We start from the raw sequence: 19,136 nt of genomic DNA, 5'->3' as shown, positions 1-19,136 counted from the left end.
AGATCTCTGAATAAGAGACTAGTCTAGTCTCCATACCAAGTTCAGGCCGGCAAGGCCTGTGTAGTGAGACCTTTCCTCAAAAATGTTTTCCCAATTCAAAAGAAAAAAAAGCCACACTGAACTTCAAATGACCTATCAAGGTAATTATAGCTTCAATGACTGGAGAGGTGGAAAGTTGCAGGTCCAAAGCTTAATTATAATTTGTCTTGGGCTATCTTTGGCTCTCTTACCAGTTGGTTTTTGGTTTTTTTTGTTTTGTTTTGTTTTGTTTTGTTTTTTGCCTGCTTCTGTATCTGACCTAATACCCTTGTGATTATCAGGTCAAATCTTTTCAAGTATATTAAGTTAGCACACTACTAGCTTCCACCAACCAAATGGCTAAGCATGTGGTCAGGTAGTCTGAGATGTCCCCACTTTCTGTAATCTACATATCTGAGGTTTCCACCAATGGATTTGCAGCCTCTTGACTTTCTTAACTTTGTTTCTATAAAACACCAAAATACTGTTGCCACATTGGAACATACTACTGGGGTAACATGAGTCTACTTCCAGTTCACAGTCACTCATTTGCCTGCAGAATAAATTATGTCTTATTCTCTTCGAAGTGAGCATTGTTTTTTTTGTTTGTTTGTTTGGTTTTTTTTGTTTGTTTTTGTTTTTGGTTTTGCTTTCTGTTTTTTTTTTTTTTTTTTTTTTTTTTTTTTTTTTTTTGTTTTTTTTTTTTTTTTTTTTTTTTTTTTGTTTCTTTTGCCTTGGCACATTGCTGAGAGAGGTAGAAGTCTTTTGTAGTAATCGTGAAAACTTAGTTATCTCACGGATCACTTATGGAGGTCCATACTGCTAGACGTCTGGATAATCTCTGAGGTCACACCGTCTGCAGCCACCTCTCTCCAACCCTCAATGCTGGCGGTGAATTTCTCTCTGCCAGTGAGGCTCGTTTGACAAGCACCCAACTATGATTCTGCAGTTCTCACTCACTCAAAGGAGTTGAGTAGACTTCTTGCTTCAATGAAAACCAGGAAGTTGACAAGCAGCCTAATGAGATTCTGTAATTGTCACTCTAATGTGCTGATAGGAAAGAGGACACTGAAGCAGACTGCTCCTCGAGACCAGCGGGATTGTGCCAGGGAGACTGGTGTGGTCTGCATTCTCTGGTCTGTCTCCTCAGTTTCTCGGCCTGTCATTCTGTAAAGCGGACACTGAGGGAGTTTGATTACAAACTCACCCAGGCTGTTAACCTCTCTGCAACCTGAGGTATCTCAGAGTCAGCTCCGAGGACTAAGCTACCCAAGATGGAGGAATTACCTTGTCTCTAGGACTTAGCACTTCTTTCCAGAGAACCTGTTGGAAAGTCACAGGCATCTCAGTAGGGTGCCTGAAATACTGTGGTGGGGGGCAGGTGTGTGTTGGTGTTGGTGTTGGGGTGAGATGTGGTCTGATTAAAACCTAGCTGAAACCTAAGACTTCCACAAAGGAAATTACCAGGCTTCCTGGGCAACCAGTTCCTAAACCACTAGTAACTTTGAATGGTATATCCTGTGTAATGGATTTGTATCAGCTATCTTACTTCCCCTTAAGTCACACATTAAAAGACTTCTTCCTCCAAGTGCAGGAAGGATCACCTCTCCCCCCAAAGCCTTAAAAAATAGATACCTTGGCTCTTTCTGAGTAGCCTATCTGCTTTCCTTTCAGCTACCACTGTTCTGTTTCACATTAACCTGACAGAGATGAATATTTTCTTAAAAGATGTTTTAGCTTTAACCGTATGAAAACAACGAAATTGGGATTTCTCTGGGAATCTGGTGTTGGGAGAAGAAAAGTCTGGGCCAGCCAGAGCTCATGCTTGTCTCTCCAAAAACACTTCTCCCCTCCAGGAAAGAGTTGGACAGCCTCACAGAGGTGGTGACAGTTCAGTAATGGGTGGGATCACCCCTCATCCTGAACTGCTTAGTATGCTCTGGACCTCTACTTAAACTTGTCTCACTTTAGTAACCCTAAGATTGACTAGTGGGGGTCACTGGGCCTTTTTGTTCCTCTCCCCAACATAGCCACATCACATAAATCTCCTTTTTCTGGTTTTCCCTGTTAATTTGCATGTTTGTCTTCATGAGTTTGGGTGGCTGCTGTGTCCTTGAGTTTGGAAACAGCTGCCAGGAACACTATGACTCAGTGTCCCTCTTGACTGTGACCCTTGAATATGTCTGAGTGGACAAGCTGAACTGTATAGCACCCCCTGTCTCTAAACATTGGCTATTTGGAGTCAGGTAATAGTGTGCATCATAATTTGCTGGGTCAAGTTAAGCACTGGGTCATTGTTAAAGTATGGGGTTTTTGCTGGTATGGTTGATCTTTTTCTATAAATTCTACTTTCTCTATGCCTTCAATAATTTCATTCCTTCATATATATATGTATATATGTTTCCTATGTTATTGACTGAACATGGGTATCATCTCTCCTCCCCACCCCCTCTCTCCCCCCCCCTCCTCTCCTCTCCTCCTCTCCTCTCTCCTCCTCTCCTCCTCCCCTCCCCTCCCTCCCCCTCCCCCCCCTCCCCCCCCCCTCTCTCTCTGTCTCTCTCTCCTATTCCAGACCTGGTGTACATTTTGTCTTCTATGGTGCGATGGGTCATTTCCATAGGCACCGAGTCTGGAATTTCCTCTGTACATCTTAACCCCATCAGAAAGGGGAGGAAGCAAGAATTGCCCGCTGAGCAAGTGTCCAGTCAGGAAAGCCGGAACAGGCTCTGCGTCTGCCCTTTCCCACCAGTGGGGCCAGTGAGGATCTAGGGGAGTACTCTATGCTGTCTGGGTAGGCTTCTACCTAAAATTCCTGATTTGAATCTCACTGTGGTAGTTGGGCATGCTGCTCTAGTCGCTTAAGCTTTAGGAGGCGGGTCTGTGGATTGACGGCCAACCAGGCAAGCTGTTTCGGCATGCATATCCATTGAAATATCCAGGCATTAGGAAGACGGCCACTACATATCACTGAGACATCCCTTTTGGTCCACGCCTTATTTGGCATTTAGATTCTTAGCGTCTCTAGAGGGAATCTCCAGGTTTCTCTCCTCCATTTCGTCCTCACCTCCAGTGACTGCAGGAACCACAAGAGGACACCAGGACATCGCGTCACTAGAAATGGTTCGTGCGGGCGAGTGTGGTAGTGGGGTACAGCTCTTGTCTGCGGAGGAGTCTCCTCTGATTCTGATGAGCCTCAGAGCCGGATCCTCGGGGTGGAGCTGTGCCAGCAGCCAGATCCGATGTCTGCTCTCTTGCTGAGCGCTCAGTGAGCAGATGTATCTGGGCTCTGGCACTGCTGGGTCTCCGCAGATTGGATGGTATTGGCAGAGTGTGGTGGAGACTAGGTACGCGGGTTAGGGGTTCGTGTATCAGAAGAGGTAAGAGGTGTGTTGACCTCCTAGTCCTATGCGTGTCATTCTGAAACATATAGAGACATGAGTCTTTTTGCACTGTCACGATTTATTAAATAAGCAATTCTTTTTCCTTGACGGCAGTTTTCCAAGTAAGCTTAATTTTGCTTACTCTCTGGCTATGGGCAGCCGCTGCTCTTTTTTTTTTTTTTCTTTCTTTTTTTTTTGGAGCTTGGGACCGAACCCAGGGCCTTGCGCTTGCTAGGCAAGTGCTCTACCACTGAGCTAAATCCCCAACCCGTCGCTGCTCTTTTATTCCAATCTTAATCATTAATATTAAACCACACATTAACATTTTACAACAAAAATAAACCAACCGACAGGTTGCAGAATGGTTATGAAAGTGTTAGGAAGGCTTGAGAGAGCACAAAGCTTTACAGAGTCCAGGCATTGGAGCTGATACGGAGTCGAAGAGAGGGCTGTTGGGATTGAACACCTCTCGTCCATCACCCGCGCCGGAGAAACCGCACTGAAACCGAGGACAAACGCAGGAGTTCTTGCCTGTGGTTATTCCCCTTCTCTCGTCAGCTGGCCCGGTGATCACTGCCTGTGTGCCACACTCTGGTTTTGGGGTGCTCCTTCTATAAGTTCAGGTGGGGGGGTTGCATATAATGTGGTTGATAAGCTCATGTGTTTTTGATAAAACTTGGTATGTTTTCAGGAGTTGTTTATCGATGTCACTTTGTGCCTCCTGGAACGCTGGCTGGGCTCTTATGCTTAAAATTCGAGTAAATCAGATTAAAGTTGTTGATTAATACCATCAGCCATTCTAGGCTTGGCACGACCTACAGCATAAACTAGCTGCAAGCAGTTCCCCCTCTTTTCTTCGCCCCACGTCTCATTCGTCTCAGTGGCACCTGCTTTCCCAATGAGCCTTGCGCGTTGCTGTAGTTCCATTCTGTCACTGTGGTAACATACTCTGACTGAGAGCGGCACGGCTTGCGAGGAAAGGGTTCTTTTGGCTTATATTTGCAGGTCACAGTCCATCAGTGAAGGCATTCGGAGGAAAAGCTCAGGCAAGCACTTGGAGCAGATGTCCTTGCTGGCTTACTTATAAACTCACGCTAAATTAGCTTTCTTAGACAACCCAGGACCACCTGCCCGGGGAAGCTGCCTTTCACAGTAGGCTGGGCCCTCCTACATCAATTAACTATTCAGTCCTCCTAAGACACACCCACGTGCAATCTGGTCCAGACAATTTCTCAATTGAGATGCTCTTCTCGGATAACTGGGTCACGTTGACAGTTAAAGCTAACCAGGATGCTGATTCAAGGGAATCGTCCTCCAAATCCCCTAACCTGTGCTCTTAGGTTAAGGATTTCTAGGACTGGCACTGAATCCCTGACTTTCCAAGTCCTCCTGACATTGTCAGATTCACAGAAAGGGAAAGCCATATACCTGGGGTGGATGGGGTTGGCCCCTGTCATACTGATTCAGTTTGTTTCTAAATAATGTTTGAAAATGGAAGTCCTGGTAGAGGTTAGCCATGACGGTATGGGAATGTATTGAGATAGGGGAAAGCCCAAAGTGTTGGGCTAAAGAAAGCTGTTCTCCTTTTCCCCCCACAGCTAGTATTTTATTCAGATAGCAGTCTCATTACCCACAGTCCAAGAACATTCATATAAGAACTCAAATTGGAAGCTAAAGTTTGGTCTTCAAACATAGTCAACAATGCCATGTTTGCCTATGATCTTGCCGATATAAAACCACATTCACACCTCAGTGGCCACCAAACCGTTCAGCACAGCTTCCCTAACTGTAAGGTGTTTGAAACCACCAGTCTTAGCACTTTGATTTTTTTTTCATGCTCTGAATAGCTGTAGGGATTTCACCAGGGGTTGGGGGAACCGGCTCAACCTTGGAGTAGTGCCAAAATGTGGCCAGTCCAGGCTTTGAGTAAGTCACGGCAGCAGCCACCATCGACGGTGCCTTCTCCACAAAGTTACGGATGAACTTGGCCACGGTCTAAGGTGGAAGGTTCGTCTCCTCGAACCACCAGCTGAATGTCACCCCATAAGAAGAAAGCTGTTCTTAAACCAGGATAAATAGGGACAGACAAAACCTAGGAGGATCAAGGTACCTCAGTTAGCTCCTGGGTTAGAACAGTTATCTCTGAGGTCATCTGTGTTTAGGACTACGGTAAGGACATGCTGACTCAGGCTAAGACTGGGACAGTGATCACACGCCTAGAGGAAAGAGACAAACTTTAGGAAAATCTTCCTAGAAGAGCATTCTATGTCTCGACTAGCTCAAGTGTTCAGGCTAAATGTGGGGATCTGGGTTTCTCTGAATAGCAGGTATCAATTCGTCCAAATTATTTCCCAGAGCTGAGGATGCCAACCAGGTTTGTTCTTGTATATAAAAACTCCCTGCAACTGTTACACCTTCTTCATGTCAACTATTGTTAAGAACTCCAGAATTTGAAGTGCATAGGCTCTCACTGTCTTTGTTTTTTAGTTTTTCTTAATGTGTGATGAAGATTGGTTGGTGACATAAGCATCTATTTATTGCCAACTTCATCGCGGACCCCACATTCAGGTTTTATCTTCTAGGAAGACGTCCAATAACTTATTTAACTCTTTGTGACCTGCCTGAGCTTTCCAGCTTTGAACCACAGCTTTGCTCGTTTGTTTGAGACAGGGTTTTTCTGTGTAGCCCTGGCTGTCCTAGAACTAGCTCTGTAAACCAGTCTGGCCTCACTCGGAGGGCATCAGACCCCATTACAGATGGTTGTGAGCCACCATGTGGCTGCTGGGAACTGAACTCAGGACCTCTGGAAGAGCAGCCAGTGAGTGCTCTTAACCACTGAGCCATCTCGCCAGCCCCCACTTAATTCTTTTTGTGCCTACTTCAGAGCAGTTCTTTACATCAGAACGCTACTTGAACCTCCTTTCTCCTTTGAAAGCAGTTCCCTTTTTGCTTTAACATTCTTGCTCCAAAATTATATCATACTGCTATAATTTTGAATACCTTCTTTTTAATGTCGGTCATTTCATTTTTGCCTTATTTTTACAGAATTTAGAAAATACTTCTCTCAATAAAATAGCTCCATACTTACAGAGATGTATTTCTTTTTAATTATTAGAGTAAGTGTGCATGTGCGAACAGATGCCCATGGACTCCAGAAGAGGGATCTGGAGTTCCAGGTGGTTGCTGTTGGAGCACTGTGCAAGAATGGAGTCAGCGAGATTTCTGAGTGCTTGTGAGAAAACTCTGAGAAAACAAGACAAGAATAGTATGACCCCAGTTTCCTCAAAACTACGAAATTGATATTGGAGCATGTTCTTGTGCTCCTCGCAGCTATAACAGACAGAAGTGAGTTTATTTCAGATTATTCATTACAACCTTCTACTGTTATTTGTTTATATGTATCTACAGAAAAACATTTTTGCCCCAAGTAGCTTGTCCTTGTGATTGTACATTTATTCATGTGATTCCTCGTAACCCTCAGTGTAAAAACTGTGATGCTCTGAATAAAGTTGGCTATTGCATGAGACTTTAGTCTGCCTCCATTTATTGGCTGCATTCTCCCAGCTGAAGCAACTCCATATTCCACACCTGGCATTAAATCAAAACATGTTCTGATAATATTTTTGTGTTTTTCAAAGGAACCAAAACTCCAAAATTGTCAATACATTCTAGTTACATTATGAACTAGGAAATATTTGGAATAATTTAACTTATTCATCATATGGGTCATTCTGTTTTTATATATACAATATGAAATGTAAGCACATGTAGATAATATTTATATTCATAAAACCATATATAGATAGATGAATATCTATATATTTATATATCTATATCTATATCTATCTATCTATCTATCTATCTATCTATCTATCTATCTATGTGCTTGGTACTGGTAGAGGCCAGAAGTGGATATTGCATCCTCTGAAGCTATAGTTATAGACAGTTATGAGACACCATGTGGGTTCTAGAAGTTAAATCTAGATCCTCAGGAAGTGTAGACATCCCGTTTTAACCTTTCTGTCATCTCTCCAGCCCCTTTCTTTCTTTGCTTTGTTTCCTTTCCTTTTAGAGACAGTCTCACTGCATCGAGTCTGCTAGCATGGAACTCACTCATATCGGACTGGACTTCAACTCACCAGGACCTTGCCTCTGCCTCTCCAGTGGTAGGATTAAAGGTGTGCACCACCAGCCCAGCAAAACCTGTACTCTTTAAAGGCACGATTTTAATATTAACAGCATAGAAAAGTTGTAACTTCATTAACCATATCCGTAAGCAGTAACAAGTTTTTAAATTGCAATTTCGTTTTCGTTTTTTTTTTTTTTTTAAACTCCTATGCAGGCTAGGATAAGAAACTTGGGTGGGAGGGGAAAACTTATTTTAATTTACGGTTTTGGGTTTTTTTTGTTTTTTGTTTTTTTTAAGATTTATTTATTTTATTTATATGTTAGTACACTATAGCTCTCTTCAGACACTTCAGAAGAGAGCATCCCATTACAGATGGTTGTGAGCCACCATGTGGTTGCTGGGAATTGAACTCAGGACCTCTGGAAGAGCAGTCAGTGCTCTTAACCGCTGAGCCACCTCTCCAGCCCACGGTTTTGGTTTTTTATAGTAGAGAAAGCCCACATATTCAGGTAATAGTTCTAATACCTTAGTGACAGTTGTACACTAAAAATACATCTTAAAAACGTAAGATATCTCTGAATGTACCCAATCTCATCTGATCTTGGAAGTCAAGCAGGGCTTAGCCTGGTTAGTACTTGGACGAGATTCCATCTGGGAATACGGGGCACTGCGAGCTCTTTTTTCCTTTTTCCTTTTTTTTTTTAAGTAAGGTATTAGCAATAATTTCTCTTGGGTAACATTGTTTAAAGAATGTAGTTTACAACCAGTTTTAAATGTAATTAGTATTCTGTTGTAAAAAAAAAAAAAAAAAAAAAAGCTGCTGTAAAGTGGATTTCTGAGGGATGGCGTTTGCTGGGAAACCACCTGTCCTGGAACTGTCAGACCATGTCATTTTATTATTTTGATCCCAAATAAGCAGTATTTATCTTCCTTCTTTCTTTTTTATTTTTAAATTTACTTTATATATATATTCCTGTCACAGCCCCCATCCCTCCTCTCTTTTCAGTCCCACCCTTACAAATCTCTCCCCCACTGGCCCCTCCTCTTCTCTTCAGAGAGGGAGAACCTCCCACACACACACACTTGGGTACCACCTCACCATGAATTCTAGTAGGACTAGCCGCATCCTCTCCCCCTGAGGCACAATCAGGCAGTTCAGCTAGGGGAAGGGGACCCAATGACAGGGAACAGAGACAAAGACCACCCCTGCTCCACTTGTTAGAGGTCTCACATAAAGACCAAGCTGCTACAAATGTGTAGGGGTTCAAGGTCTAGCTTTTGGGTCTCCCCCAGGTTGGTGACCTAGGCTCTATGAGTCCCCATTGTCCCAGGTTAGTTGACTCTGCGGGTCTTCTTGTGGTGTCCTTGACCCCTTTGACTTGTTCACTTCTATCCCTTACTCTTCCCTAAGACTCCTCAGGCTCTCCCGATGTTTGGCTGTGAGTCTTTGCATCTGCCTACATCCATTGCTGGATGAAGCCTCCAGTTAATTACTAGAGATGTTCTCCCTGCCCTGGTTTACACTCTCACTTCTAGCCCTCTTCAACCCCCCTTCTATCTACACCCGATTACCATCCCCTTTCTCATTTTCAGCTCCTTTCCTACCCGGTTCCCTCTCTCCCTCCACCTCCAATGACTCTTTAGTTTCCCCTGAGTGAGATTCCCGTGTCCTCCCTTGGGACCTTATTACCCAGTTTCATTGGGTCTGTGGATTGTAACATTGTTGTCCTGCACTTTATGGCTAACGTCCACTTATAAGTGAGTATATATGATACGTGTCTTTCTGGCTCTGGGTTCCCTCACTCAGGATGATATTCTCAAGTTCCATCCATTTGCCTGCAAAATTCATGATGTCTGTTTTAATAGCCAAACAGTGTTCCATTGTGTAGAGAGATGTACCACATTTTCTTTACCCATTCTTTGGTTGGGGGACATTTAGGTTATTTCTAGTTTCTGGCTATTATAAAAAGTTGTTATGAACATAGTGGAGCGATGTATGAACGAAGTTGAGTATGTTTGTGCTATAAGTGGGGCACCTTTTGTGCATATGTCCAAGAGTGAAATAGCTGGGTCTTGAGGTAGAACTATTCCCATTTTTCTGAAAAACCTCCAAATTGATTTCCAAAGTGTTTGTGCCAGTTTGCACTCCCACCAGCAATGAAGGAGTGTTCCCTTTGCTCTGTATCTTCCCAAGCATGCGCTGTCTCTTGAGTTTCTGTCTTAGCATTCTGAAGGGTTTAAGATGGAGTCTCAGAGTTGTATTGATTTGCATTTCCCTGTGACTAAGGACGCTGAGTGCTTCTCGGCCATTCGAGATTCCTCTGTTGTGAATTCTCTGTTTAGCTCTGTATCCCATTTTTTAATTGGGTTATTTGGAGTACTTATTTTGTTTGACAAGGTACCTTAGGAAACACGCTGTCTCTGCCTTCTCAGTGGTTGTTGAAGTTTCCTGGCTCTCTCAGAAGGAAAAACAAACCTGAACGGGGATCTAGAACCTGTTTTCTTTTCTCTTCCTTTTTTTTTTCTGCTTTCTATAAAACGTCTCCCTAATTCTTCCTGCCTTTTTTCCTGTCTCACTTATCTTTTCCGTTTTTTACACTGAAACAATGCCTTACCTCTTGATAAAATTAATTCATAATCTCACCCCCTCTTTTTTTTAAAACTTTGTTTTAAAAACATATCTTCATACCCTCATCCTTTTAACATTTCCCTCGCAAGAATCACAGAGTGATTCCCTCGCAAGAATCACAGAGTGATTCCCTCGCAAGAATCACTCGGGCTTTCGTGAAGATGTTTCAGTTCTGCCATCCATTGCCTGGTCATCGGCGCCTGAAACACCCTTAACTTTGCATCTTCCATTTCTTTAAAGTGAGGACTATTGGGACGGCAGGCCCGAGGTTTGCCGCTAGTTCTGATGAAGCCTCTGATGCTTGAAGACAGAGCTTCTGCCAGGTGCAGCTTTTGTGCTCAGATGCATTTCCTGCTGCCCTAATGCCTCCGAAGAGGTTTTGGTTCAAAGGTGCTGATCTCAAATTACAGCTCCTTTCTCGGCCTTTGTGTCATGCACGTTCCAGTAAGCATGTCCCCTTAAATGAACTGTTTGAATCATTCAATGGATTTTCTTTCTTTCTTTTTTTTTTAAAGATTTACTTATTTTATTTACATGAGTACACTGTAGCTGTTTTCAGGGGCATCGGATCCCACTACAGATGGTTGTGAGCCACCATGTGGTTGCTGGGAGTTGAAGTCAGAACCTCTGGAAGAGCAATCAGTGCTCTTAACCACCGAGCCATCTCTCCAGCCCTCAATGGATTTTCTAACCAAAAGCTTAAAATTCCTCTATATTCCTCCTGTATTAGCTATAGTTCTCTAAAGGAACCGATAGAATGAATGCCTGCATGTGTGCACGCACGCACGCACGCACGCACGCACGCACGCAGGCAAGCCCGCGCACGCGCACACCTGCCTACAGGATTTATTAGAGTGGCGTATAGGCTATGGTACCAGTTCTCGTAACCGCTGACTCACCTCTCTGACCCTGCATCCTTAAGTTTTACTCAAATTTATTTAAGAATACTCTCTTAGAAAGCAGGTACACACTTCTAAACGTAGTTTATAGTGAATCGCAGAGAATATATTCAAGTCCCTCACAAGTGGTGAGAAGAGTGATTAAATGCCTAGTTGTCTTAGTCACTGTTCTATTGTTGTAAAGAGACTCCATGACCAAAGCAACTCTGTTGAGCGGTGTTTTTCCTCCCATGCCCCTCTTCCCAGAAATAACGACTTTGAGACCCAATTATGTTTACAAACACCTTGGCTGTAAGCTTTGGCTTGTTCTCCAATTACCTCATAATTTATATTCCGTTTATTCTAATATAAGTTCTGCCACGTGGCTAGTTACAGTCTGCTCAGCTCTCTTGTATTTGTGCCTCCCCACCCCCATCCCCAAGTGCAGGCCTGGCTTTATCCCAGAATCCTTTATGTCTAACAGACGTCTCACCTTCTATTCTACCCTTTCCTGTGGGCGGTAGGTTTATTTATTGACAGGTGATGTATCAATACAGTACACAAGAGATTTCTCTATACAACTCTCTCTCTGGTTTTGGTAGGGCAGGAGGGTGCTGGGAATGGAACTCCAGTCCTCTGGAAAGCAGCCAGTGCTCTCAACCAGAACCAGCTCTTTTTTTTTTTCTTTTTTGAGGCATGGTTTCTCTGTGCAGTCCCAGCTATCCTGGAACTCACTCTGGAGAGCAGTCTGGCCAGGAACTCAGAAGTCTACCTGACTCTGCCTTCTGAGTGCTGGGGTTAAAGGCACACACCACCACTGTCTAGCTTGAATCAGCTTCTTCAAGCTTCATCATTCAGACAGTATACTGAAACTAACCAAACACCTTCTCTCTGATAACCACATGGAAATGCAGTATGGGTTCAGAGAGAACGGGTGACATAAAGGTGACACATTGTTGACATCAGTTGATTAGGAAAGCCACATCATTTTACTGTTATGTATGGAGGAGTCACTCTTAATCATAGTCCCAGATACCAAGAAAAATAGAACTTTTTCCTTCAGCATTTATAAGAATATGTAGTCTCAGGATAGCTAATACCAGATTTTCTTTGGAAGATTAGATAATCAAAATTTGTTCTATAAGTTGTTACAGTGACTCAATTGACAAAGAGAAATTAGCACAACTTATGAAGGCAAGGGTTGTCCTGTTCTGCTGATGCTTTACCAGATTGTTCCAGTCGACTGTCAGAACTGCTGTATTAGATAACCTTCGTATGTGTGAACATATGAAGCTTAAGAACATGGCGACCAAGACAACTTGAATATATGGAACTTGGAATATGGTCTCACAGTAAGTCCTTGTGAAGCCTAGGTCTCTGGTACCATGAAGTTTGTCCCTGTCAAAATGCATGTGGGCTCTTTCAGGAGTCGGGGACCTTTGAGGATGTAGCTGTGCACTTCACCGTGAAGAAGTGGGCTCTGCTGGATCTATCCCTAAAGGAGCCCTACAAACACGTGATGAAGGGAATTTTGAGAAATGTGGTCTCCACAGGTAAAGACATCATTCTCATAATAGGTCATTCATCATTGCTGCTGTAGGAACTGAAATACGGCAAAGAACCATTTGGTTATACTTTCCTGGCAGGGAGACACCATAATCATGAAGGTGTTTTCCTAGAGTGAGGCTCATCTACTGTACTTGGGATGTGCTGACCCCTGAGATTTCCCCAAATGTAGAAAACTTGAGTGCATGATTGGTGGTAATGGGGTGTAGACTGTGTTCACACTCTGACCTTAACAAAAGGAGGGGGGTAAATATGTGAGATGGGATTACTTCACAACTTTAGCTGGACTCTACTAATGTTTTTAGTGCAATATCATGATTATTATTGATCTTAATTTGTATTTTAGGAAACAAAAGGAAACACCAAAAGATTGAAAAATGAATACCAAAATTCTGGGAGAAAACTAAGGTAATCCAGGCTCCTCAAGAATTATGGTATCATAGGACATTTTACCAAGAGATAAAAGATACAAATATACCAAGCTTCAACATGAGTTGATCTCAGGAAATTGTCTCCAAAATTGCCAATATGTTTCACATCGTCAGTAAGAACATCTCAGATATTCAAGTATTGGAAACAATGGGAGTGTCATGATGCCAGGAGTGAAACTCAATCATACGTCACATGTACAAACTTTACACCATATACATTATGGAAAATGAAGTTTATCTACCATCTCAGGTAGGAGGTGCATATGAAACAAAAATCAGAGAATCCTTTACACAGGAACAAATAGTTGATATAACACATATAGGTGGGATTGGGGTTGTACCTTTAATCCTAGCACTTGGGAGTCAAAATCGGGTGGTTCTCTGGTTTACATGCCACTCAGCACTTCAAAGTGAGACCCTATCTCAAACACAAACAAGCAAAGAAAAACCCAAAGACACCTCAATATAGACATTTGTCTCGGATAGTGTTTTTATTATTGTGAAGAGATACCATGACCACAGCAACTCTTACAAAGGAAAACATTTCAGTGGAGCTGGCTTACAGGCTCAGAGGTTTAGTCTGTTACTATCCTGGAGTAAAGCATGGTGACACACAGGCGGATGTGGTGCTGAAGAGGAGCTTCAGGCAGAAGGGTGAGTGATGCTGAGCCTGGCTTGACCCTGTGAAACCTCAAAATCCACCCAGTGACACACTTCCTCCAACAAGGCCACACCTCCAATATTGCCACTCCCTGTGAGTTTATAGGGGCCATTTTTATTCAAAACACCACAACATTCAAGTAGTCCAAAATACAACATGATTTTTGTCATCAGTATTGTGCATCAAGTTGTGCACATTAGTACTGAAATATCTGTTTAAACGTGACATACCTTCAATGTTTGCCAAACATGGAAACAATACAACACAACTTGTCATTGTGGGTTTTTTTGTACCAATATACCACTTGCTTTTATTATGGCTGTCTTCAAATCATGCTGCATAGCGTCCAGTCAAAATATGTTCATGATCCTCAGAATTCATAGAGCCAATATTTCTACTAGTAATTCATTAATAATCAAAACATGAGCAACTCACTTTTTCATTTCTTACAGATGTCAACTGGTGGAGAAACTCCATGACGGTAAAGAGGATCATGAGTGTGCAGAGATCTTCAAACTCTCTACAGAGGGCACCGTGAACCATAAATTTCATCCAGGAATACATATATGTCAAAGAAATGGGTTTGTCAATATGCTCATTGGCCATTTAGTTCTAAATGTGTGACTGAAACCTAGGCCAGGCCAGAGGTCGAATGAAATTCAGCAACATGGAAGGGATGTGTATAATAATAGGAATCTGAGGACACCTCCAGCTCTCCCCTGTCCCCCGAAGTGCTGAGCATACAGAGAAATCTAATAAAACTACGCAGCCTGGTGAAGACTTCAGACTTGCTCAAGATCATGAAAGGACTCCTGCTGAAGAAAAACACCACAAATGTAAGCAGTGTGGGGGAGGTTTTACTTCCCTCCCGTCCTTGAAGAGTTGTGAACAACATTACCATGCAAAGAAATGCTTTTTATGTAAGCAGTGTGGGAAAACCTTCCCTTTCCCAAGTTCCCTACAAGTTCATGACAGGATTCACACTGGGGAGAAGCCCTATGTGTGTAAGCAGTGTGGGAAAACCTTTCTGTCTTTGACTAGGTTAAGACAACATGAAGTAAGCCACAGTGACTTCAAACCCTACATGTGCAAACAGTGTGGGAAGGGGCTTCTCTGCTCTACTACCTTCCAGAGTCATGAGAAGACCCACAGTGGTATAACCCATACGTTTGTTCACAATGTGAGAAAGTGGTGAGTTCTGAGAGTGCTTTGCAGAAACATAAAATGATTCACACTGGAGAGAAGCCTTGCATCTGTAAGCAATGTGGCAAAACCTTCACCATTTAAGTTCTCTTCAGTACCGTGCGTTGATGCACAGCAGAGAGAAACCCCATGAATGTAAGAAATGTGGGAAAGACTTTCAGTCTCTTAGTCACCTTAAAAAGCATGAGAGAACCTAACACTGACTAGAAACCATATGCATGTAAGCAATATGGGCAAGCCATTGTCAAGGGCATAAATTCATAGGCTTGTTTGGAAGCAACGTTTACAGCCTTTAAATGGCTGCGTTGCTGTCACATAAGCTCACTGGAGGGAAGGGGGGCTTTTGCTACCAATGTGTGAAAGCCTCCTTTAGGATTGATTTAAAACAAAAACAAAAACAAAAAACCCATGAAATAGCCACCGTAGAGGAGAACCTTTTAAAAGATGATATGGAAGCCAGGCAGTGGTGGTGCACGCTTTTAGTCCCAATACTTGGGAGGCAGAGGCAGGAGAATCCCTGTGAGTTCAAGGCCAGCATGGTCTACAGAGGGAGTTTTAGGACAGACAAGGCTGTCCTGTCTCAAAACAGAGAAACCCTATCTCGAATAAGACCAAGATGATGATAATGAAGAAAAAAGAAGGAGGAGGAGGAGGAGGAGGAGGAGGAGGAGGAGGAGGAGGAGGGGGATAGGAGGAGGAGGAGGAGGAGGAGGAGGAGGAGGAGGAGGAGGAGGAGGAGGAGGAGAAGAAGAAGAAGAAGAAGAAGAAGAAGAAGAAGAAGAAGAAGAAGAAGAAGAAGAAGAAGAAGAAGAAGAAGAAATGGTTTTTGTACTAAAATTTTTCTTCAGTTACATGTATGAAGTCACACTGGTGAAAAGCTGCATGAGTACAAGTGATGTTTAAACATTTTTGTAGTCCCAGATCACGGAAAAGGCACGGTAATGATTAGATTGCAGAGAAACCTGGTTCATGTTTGCAATGTAGAAGCCTTCACTTTCCTGCTTCCTCTAAATATGTATAAGAAGTCAACTAGAGAGGGGCTGGAGAGATGGCTCAGTGGTTAAGTCACTGACTGTTCATCCAGAGGACCCACGTTTGATTCCCAACATCTACATAGAAGCCCACAACTGTCCCAGCTCCAGTTCCAAGAGACGCAGTGCCCTCTTCCGACCTCAGGGGACTTTCACGTGCACGGCACACAGACATACGTGCAAGCCAATTACCGCTACACACAATAAGATAAAAAAATTTAAAGTCTTAGCAGAGAGACACCCTTTGTGTGTTGGCAACATTGAAAAGCCTCTCATTAGCACAGTTAGTTTCACAGACAGGAAAGAAACTACCCTAGAGTAACTTTAAATGCAGAATTTACTTTAGAAAATCTTTTTAGACTCATTGATTTCATGTGTATGAGTGTTTTGCCTGCATGTGCGAATGTGTGTCACATGTGAGTAGTGCCTGGTGAAGAGTGCCTGGAGTCACAGATGGTTGTGAACAGCTTTGTAAGGCACTGGGATCTGAACACAAGCCCTTTATAAACACAGGGAGTGCTCTTAAAAACCGAGCCATCTCTCCAGCCCTCTAGTTAATTCTGGGCTCATATTTCTAAATTTTGTTTTACAACGTAAGTGTAAAGCGAGTGTATGAGATAGGATGACAGCTTATACCCCTGGAATGGAGAACAGTAAGCAGCACATTTGAAGAAAACAAACAAAACAAAACAAAACAGCGTAGAAAGAAAGTAAATCACGGTGAAATGATTCTGTACGGTGTCTTAAAGCAGCAATCTATAGTTTAATGGGTGATTTCGCACCAAATCTGGTATGTTTCTATTTGCGCTGTGAATTGTGCTCGATTTATTGTTGAATTGACATTTAATTGTAATATGCCAATATTCATAAATGCCTTTTGTCAAGCAATTTTGGCTAATTAAAAATGAGTTTTTGAGAACATTGGAATTTTTGCCCGACTTTATGTGCCTGGGTCTGACCATTTTGTGTGTACTTTTATTCTTTTTATGAACAAAAAATTTTAAGTGTGTGTATGTAAGACCATGCGTTTGTACATCTGGGGTGTGTGTGTGTGTGTGTGTGTGTGTGTGTGTGTGTGTGTGTGTGTATGTCTGTATATATGTGTCTGTGTATATGTGTATGTTTGTGTCTCTATGTGTGTCTGTGTGTCTCTGTGTGTGTGTCTGTTTGCATCTCTGTGTGTGTGTCCATGTTCATACTGAGGCCAGTGTAACAATAACAATGGGTGGCCCGCTTTATCACTCTCTGCCTTGTTCACTTGAGAAAGCATCTCTCATCGAGCCATGAGCCAAACTGACAGCCAGTCAAAGCCAGCCATCCACCTCCTCTACTCCCCATAGTGCTTGGTGTATGGGCATAACTGAGGCCATGGTTGAAGCCATTCCCAGGTTCACGTGAGTGTTAAGGACTCAAACTCAGGTCTTCATGCTTGCAAAGTGCATTTATTCATGGGGATGTCTTCCAACCCCTTTAAACCATCTTTCTATTGGTTTTGTATTGTTCGTGTTTTGCGTATTTTTTTTCTCTCTAGTGTTTATTTTCTAAAATTACTTTCTTGTATGTCTAGGTTGCTTGGTTTTCATGTCAGCTTGCCACAGATTAGAAACAGCTGAGCCTCAGCTGAAGATCTGTTCTGATTCTCTCGATGTGGGAAGACCTACCCTGTCATAGGTGGCACCTTCTGGTCCAGATAAAAGGGTCTGGCAGGGGTTGGGATTTGGCTCAGTGGTAGAGCGCTTGCCTAGTAAGCGCAAAGGCCCTGGTTCAGTCCCCAGCTCCAAAAAAAAAAAAAAAAAAAAAAGGGTCTGGCAGAAGGGAGATCTACTCCCTTTTGTTCAGTTGGCTATCTCTCTTGCCAACCAGTTAATTTGCCCTATTGCTACTGATGTTGACGTCACAGATATCAGACCTAGTGTTTTCAAATCTTCATTGTGGCTAGGGACCATTGGCTGTTCAGGAAACTTCTGGGCTCCTTGCACCAGATTGAGGCAGCAGAGGCCCCTCTAGTCACCCAGCAACCTTCTCACTCACTCACCAACCCTCACAGCCACTCGCCCACCCGTTCACCATGAGCGCCGAGGCCTCAGCCTTCGGGACCTAGTAATGACCAGTTCTCAGCTCTCAGATCTTTCTACTTTTTTCAGTACTTCAAAATACTTAATAATTTCCATTCCTCTAGAGAAGCCTGATAGATACAGTGCCCTTCCCTTGAGGTTGAATTATTTAAAAATTGTTTCTAGAAGAGAGAAGAATGCTAACTTTTTAAAAAGTACTAAGCGAGAGACATATGCATTAATTAGAGATCAGGTCGTGTTTACAAGTTTGTTTATTTTGTGTTGTATGGCAAACAAAGGTCTCCCCTCTCTCAAAGATCCACCAGTGTCTGCATCCTGAATGCTGGAATTAAAGGCCTGAGCCACCACGCCGACCCAGTAGGTTGTTTTAAACAATGTCACATTGAGGTAGACTCCTGATTTCAAAGCTGCTCATTGTTGGAGGGAAAGCTCAAAGCAGAGGACAAACTTTGGCTTGAGGATACAGGGTAAGGTTGAAAGTGATGCATATCGGTGTCCAATAGTGAGGTGAGTGGCTTGATGTGGTAATGATCCCAGAAGTGGTGTTAGTGTTACATATTGTCTTAGTCACTGTTCTAGTGCTGTGAAGAGACATCATGACTAGGGTCATTCTTTTTGTTGTTGTTGTTGTTGTTTTTCGAGACAGGGTTTCTCTGTGTAGCCCTGGTTGTGCTGGAACTCACTCTACAGACCAGGCTGGCCTTGAACTCAGAGCTCCACTTGTCTCTGCTTCCGACGTACTGGGCTCAAAACACACACCACCTACTCCTGGCGACCAAGGCAACTCCTCAGTGGTTCTCTCGGTATTCGCAAATGTTTCCTGGTACAGCAATATTACAAGCTTCCTTTCAAACAACATAGGGCATAGAGGAGAAACCTGAACGACTTCATTCAAGTCCATCACAGTGAACCCATGAGACCCTGTGGTGACTTGACAGAAGCCCAGGTTACTTAAATCCACCGGAATCACTGAAAAGCCAGCCCCCAGCATAGGGCTTGGTTCCTTACAGCTTCGTTCCCGCTGCTCCTGCACAACTTCCAAGTTTCTCAGTGTCGGATCTCCTTACCCTAATGATTGCTTCTTGTGAGCTCTGTAATTCTCTGACTAGCCTGGGCCTTGTGTCGTGAGAATGAT

General features: G+C 43.1%; 1 non-coding gene and 2 pseudogenes across 1 annotated transcript; 2 read left to right on the top strand and 1 right to left on the bottom strand.

Annotated features, from left to right (window-relative positions):
- Nucleotides 1–5,083: 5,083 nt before the first annotated feature.
- LOC116907511 lies at nucleotides 5,084–7,515 on the bottom strand (annotated as a pseudogene).
- Nucleotides 7,516–11,949: 4,434 nt separating this feature from the next.
- LOC116907426 lies at nucleotides 11,950–14,887 on the top strand (annotated as a pseudogene).
- On the top strand, nucleotides 12,666–12,832 carry LOC116890519. Its single transcript, XR_004386701.1, has one exon. It is a non-coding gene; the product is annotated as a U1 spliceosomal RNA (small nuclear RNA).
- Nucleotides 14,888–19,136: the final 4,249 nt, after the last annotated feature.

The sequence above is a fragment of the Rattus rattus genome, chromosome 1 (genome assembly GCF_011064425.1).
Source record: "Rattus rattus isolate New Zealand chromosome 1, Rrattus_CSIRO_v1, whole genome shotgun sequence".
Lineage (NCBI taxonomy): Eukaryota > Metazoa > Chordata > Mammalia > Rodentia > Muridae > Rattus > Rattus rattus.
This window is presented reverse-complemented; position numbering and strand designations above follow the sequence as displayed.